Raw genomic sequence first — 5642 nt, 5'->3', positions numbered from 1 at the left:
TAATAAGAGCAAATGAAATGAAGTTGAGTTTTGAATCCACAAGAACATGCACAAAAGACAGCAAAGGTGGAGAATGTAGAAATTGGGTTGCTGCCATTTGTAAAGCCCAAGTTAATATCCAACGGCCCATGACCCGGTTAAATTGCCCAACTGGTAGAATTATCTGGAAGCTTAATTGCATAAAGGAAAAACACGCTTTCTGTTTTGAGAAAAACGACTCTCACATGATTGTGACACCTAACAGTCGCTGGACCATTGGATCAAATGAATTGATTATTTCATATAAAAAGGATTAACAATTCTAGGGTTAGTGTTGGCTCTCATTTTACGCAGCTTTCGTTTTCTTTTCGTTTTGAGTTGAAAAATCTCTCTCTGTATTTGTTGGCTCTCTCGTCTTGAATCTTGTTGATTCCTTTAGTGGGTTGAGAGTAGATGTGATGCTATGAACTCTTGTGTGAATTCTTTGTATTGTGGAGGAGATTGTTGTCGTGGTGGCTGGAACTGTGTGTTCCTTCTGTGATTCGAAAACTGCTGTAATTTGGCCGGTGTGTTTTGTTCTAGTGGATTCGAGCTTATTCCTTCGTGGATGCTCAACGGGGATTAGGCTATTTTGACAAATTGCTGAACCTCGGGGCTTCGGCCAAAAATCGCTTGTGTTTCTCTTTACTGTTTTCAGATCTACAAATCTTGATCCTTAGTCTTGCGATTTTTGATGTTTTGAAACGGTTCTAGGGTTTCTACAATATTTCAGGTAGTAATTGTTAAACCACTTCTTCTACAAGCTGAAGCTTTTAAAAGAGGGATAGGAGCATATTTATTTATTTAAATTTAGATTTCATCACGGCCCCTTGCATGCAAATCAAATTCATTTTTTTATATCAATGACCTGTTGCATGCACAATTTTTATAAATGAGTGAAGAGACAAGAAACAGGGCCATATAACATTAAATCACCTCATTTAAAAGCTTAATTGTTAGATAGGGAACACATTTATTCATTTAAATTTAGTCTACAAAATAATTTCTCTACGCCTGGACCACACCAGCATTTATTAGTTATACTTTACTTTTATACTCCCCTTTTTTGTAACTATGGCCGGTATCTTCAATTTCAGTTCCTGATAGTGATGTCAATTTGCACGAATTTCATCCTCCTGGTGTGCTTGTATGATCAGGATGGAGAATGGAAAATATCGCCTGGTCTTGCGGCCATTCTCATAATGGAACACAATTGTCCCTGAGGTATGATCTGTTGAAATTCGTTTTATACTATTCACTATAGAAAAAAAATTGTCAACTGTGCCACTGTGTGGAAATGAACTATATGCTTTATTTTTATTTTTTGACAAATAGGAGCCTGCTTGGGTAAGAGCTACACGAGTGAAAAATGCTACTCAGGCAGCAGAGATGTGTTCTAAGCAACTCTTGAGGAGTATATCAGGCGATGATAAGATTCTTAGCCCAATGAAAAGCATGCATAGGGTGGGAGATATACTGTGTGTACGAGCCATAAGATGGGAAACCTGGACAGGCAAGACAGAGCATCAACTCTGATATTAAGTCGAGGGTTGAAGATAATCCGTGCAAACATTAACTTTCTTCTGTATGGATAAAATGGCGGTGCTTCTTGAGTTATATATCATTTTGATGAAGCTCTGTCCATGGTGTGTTTTTCAGGTTATGAGTTGAAAGGTAATTTGGTACTCAGAGATGGCATCTTGGTACATCAAATTGGACAGGATCGTGTAGAACTCACAAAAAGGTATCCTCACTATCCCGAGTTGCCAGTCTTTTGTTTGAAGAATGTAATATGCTATTCCTTTTTGAGCCTGTCATATTGCTATTCTTTGACTGTATTAAAAACATAAATTGCTTTCATATGAAATCTCGTTTTGCCAATTTTTTGATTGAAGAATGTTATATAGCTAAAAATATAAATTGATGCCCATCTTAACTTTGATATTTTATGTTTAAGTAATACTATTTAGTACTACTCGTGTTAGCACTGGCATTTAAATGTCATTAGTTTATGAATCATTTTAAAAATGACAAAAGTGCAATTCAGACTCGTGGGTGCTTAGCAGCTGTCTGTGGCAGTTGAGTCTTCACTTTGTCGAATTTAAGATAATGCTGAGTCTCATTTTAACGATCCATCACTCGAATGCTACGGAGATGACACTATATATATCACCTATCAACACGTCATATTAAACATGTCTCGCACCAGAAGCATATATTTCAGTCATTAGTCCTCAATTGATAACGTCTCTGAAGCTATAAAACTCAAAATGATAACGGAACAGATAATTTCTACAATAATGTTGCTTGACCGGGGCTCGGCCTTGGTAATGCCATGCCAATGTGGCCCTGGTAATGTAGCAAAGTCTTACTATATAAGATGTGTTTGATGTAGAGGTAAATAAGAAAGTGTACTCAACTAAAGAGAGTGCTTTTAGCATGAAAGGTGTCAAACTATTCAGTCGTAAAAATCATGTATAATAAAAGGAAATCAGGTTTGGCATCGTTTTAGAACCGTTGGATAATAAATTCCCAAGCGTCGATTGTACTTTCCTATTTAAAAATCACCTAAAACTGGACTGCATGTAAGTTTAAAAATGTTTTATTTACTACTTCACTTTCTAACAACCTGCCTATTCCTCTTCTTAACAGAAGCTAGACTAATAATCTACAATAACATATGTAAAGGTTGAACTCCAACCTTGAAGGCCCCCACCGTCTCGCCCCTAGAGCTTTGTGAAAGAGGTAAATCTCAGAATGTGCCCCAGCAGGCTAGGGAACAAGAGCTACCTGTACATTGCGCCTATAAGAAGTTCAATTTCATATCACAGGAATCGAACCCCCATACTGCGACTGTCAGCAAGGCGTGAGATAACCTTACTCCTGTCCTTTGCACCACTAGGCTATGCCCCGGGGGCTACAATAACATATCTTGTTACATTCAAAACCATGCCAGGAAGCACTTTCATCTCTGGAATTTGATTCCAACTTAGCGAAAATGACATTTCTGTTTCATATAACCCAACAACAAGACTATTGCAATGTCTACCACATGGCTGATTTATTGAGGATTGTCAACTAAAAGTCGAACAGGAAAAACTCATTTATCGTGCAGTGCTTCCATATGGAAAAAGAAACTACTTCCATAAAATATGGACTTGTGTGTTCTCAATGAACAAGAATTAAACTAGTTAATAAACAAGAACGTGATAGCAAATAAGCAAGACAAATAAACTCATCAACAAAATAATTCCATATGGAAGAATAGACACCTGGTTTGAAATGGCCCTGGACATACGGGAAAACTGTTTCATGACAGATTTGTTGAGAAAACTGGTAGGCTTGTTCTGTGTCTTGGTCTTTGTTGTTGCAAGCAGTACAGTCTGACCTTTCTTGGTTGCATGGTCACTATTTCTTTGTTTGCCAATCTTATATATGATCATTCACGGAAAATATTACAATATGCCATCAAACGACGAGTCATATTGAAATCGCCTGTGTTGGGTTTTTGATACCCAATAATCCGAGCAATGATTTAAAACAGTTGTCGGATTATTTATCGACACCATGGACTTGGCTCGACTCGGAGATGAACTACACTTTTGGATGGTTCGGGTTTGGGTTGGATGATTATTTGGTTAGTTGGACCATTTAGTGATTAATATGGAGTTGAATATTGGCCCATTAGTTTAGGTTAATTGCTAGTCCACTTAGTGAACCCTAGGCCCAATTAGAGTGACCTAAATTAACCTATATATATGTATTTATCTTCTAGCCATTTTTGGTGCGTGTGTGTTGTAGCAATGGAGAGGAGAGTTCAGAGAAGAAAGGCAGTCGAGAGAGAGGGAAGTCATGTGAGGTTGTGAGTAAGATTCAAGCATTGTGATATCTTCTTCTTCCTCTCCATACCTTTGTGGATTGCTAACACTACCACCCTTCTCCTTTGTGGGGTTTGAGAGAGTTTGGACAGTCCAAAGTGAAGGCGAAAGTCTCGGGTTGAGTCGAGATAAACTGGTGTTCGTTTGATTGTTTTCTGAGCCCAGAATTAAGATTTATCGAGGGATTTCCACTAAAAATGGTATCAGAGCTTGTGTTGTTGATAAATCTGTGATTTTTGGGGCTAAAATCGAGCTGGAAGTGGCCCGAAATCGATCTAGAAAACATGCAGAAAATTGGACAGAATTCTGGTAGATTTTTCAATTTTCTACCGGATCTGTTTTGGCGTTTTCTGGTGAAACCAAAAAGAATTTGGAGAAATGCACATCACCATTGGACTGTGCAGGTGGAGACTGTTCAGAAAGGTCGGGAAGTCATCGGAGCGTGGCCGGTCAACCGCAGCGCATGGAAACTCCGACGTAGGCGCGTGAGGGTTCGTGGATGAGAATTTGGAGAAGTTGTCTTCAGGCTGTTTGTTCCTCTCATTATTTCTAACATTTTTCATGTTGGAAGTTTTCTGTTTTAGGTTACGTAGAAAAAGTTGGACGATTTTGCCCTTGGATGTTCGAGTGCCGGGTGCTGTTTTCGTGTTGCTATTGTTGCTGGTGACTTTAGGATGAACAGTGATAGTCCTGAATTGGTGAATTCGCGTCTCTCAATATTTACGGACCTTCAGACGTGGTCCGCTTGGTATCGTATTCTTTACTTTTTATTATTGCAGTTAAAATAAATGTGTAGGTTGATTATTTATTTTTTCACGTTAGAAGTCATCGTGTGGGGTGACGTTAGGTCTAAGGTAACCATTGCTTGTTGCTAGACCTATGAATTACATGTTAATTAATTGCCTTAAATTCTATGTGAATTTGTTATCAATTTTTCTACACCAATAGAATTGCATGTGACCTTAGGAAAATTTACTTGACTATTCTATGTAAATTATGTGTCAGTACTTTGCTTGTGGTCATTATTTGATATTGTTGGCATGTATAGGTCTAAGGCAAGTGCGAAAAATAAAATATATTTTAACTGTGGTAAAATTTGGGCACAGTTGAAAGAGATTATCCTAAGATGATAATAAAAGGAAAGATGAGGATTAAGACGAGGTGAATATGACTTTAGGGTCGAGTGGTGATCCTAGTGAGGTTTATTGAGAGAATAAACCTAGTTCTTACATTGTATCTATGTGTAATCCTTTCTGCATGTATGTGGTCACTTAATATTGTTGCAATGTTGATGTTACACTTTCAATATGTTTTATGTGTTTAATTGCATGAATTGAGTGTGATCTTATTACTTTGTGTAATGTGTTTGCATGCATAGTGGGTTAAGTTTTGTGGCGTACTCTGTTTGCTCTGTGAGTGGTGTGAGAGTGTGGTAGTGAAAAGAAAGTTGGGCAGCCGTTTCTCTCCTTTAATCTTTGTGAGCCTGTGTGGTTTTGTGAGATTATGTGAGGCGACCATGTCAGGGTTACCTTCTTTATCTTTGTGAGCCTCCTTTGTGAGTGTTGTGAAGTAACCGACTCTTTCTTCGATTTCTCTTTATGAGTGCCACCTTCGCCGTTTTCTTTGTGGATTTTTGGAGCTTTGGTGATTGGAGTAACCTTTGTGGTCTCCGAAAGGTGCTGATTTGTCATAGTGAGTTTGAGATGCATTAGCAGTGTGTTAGATGTCTTTTGGTAAGGTGGAGTA

General features: G+C 38.2%; 1 pseudogene; it reads left to right on the top strand.

Annotated features, from left to right (window-relative positions):
* Window positions 1-4574, top strand: part of LOC111379945 — a 14299-nt pseudogene extending 9725 nt beyond the window's left edge.
* Window positions 4575-5642: the final 1068 nt, after the last annotated feature.

Source organism: Olea europaea, unplaced genomic scaffold, assembly GCF_002742605.1.
Source record: "Olea europaea var. sylvestris unplaced genomic scaffold, O_europaea_v1 scaffold2068, whole genome shotgun sequence".
NCBI lineage: Eukaryota > Viridiplantae > Streptophyta > Magnoliopsida > Lamiales > Oleaceae > Olea > Olea europaea.
Note: the sequence above shows the minus strand (reverse complement) of the source record. Positions and strands in the feature narration are given on the sequence as shown.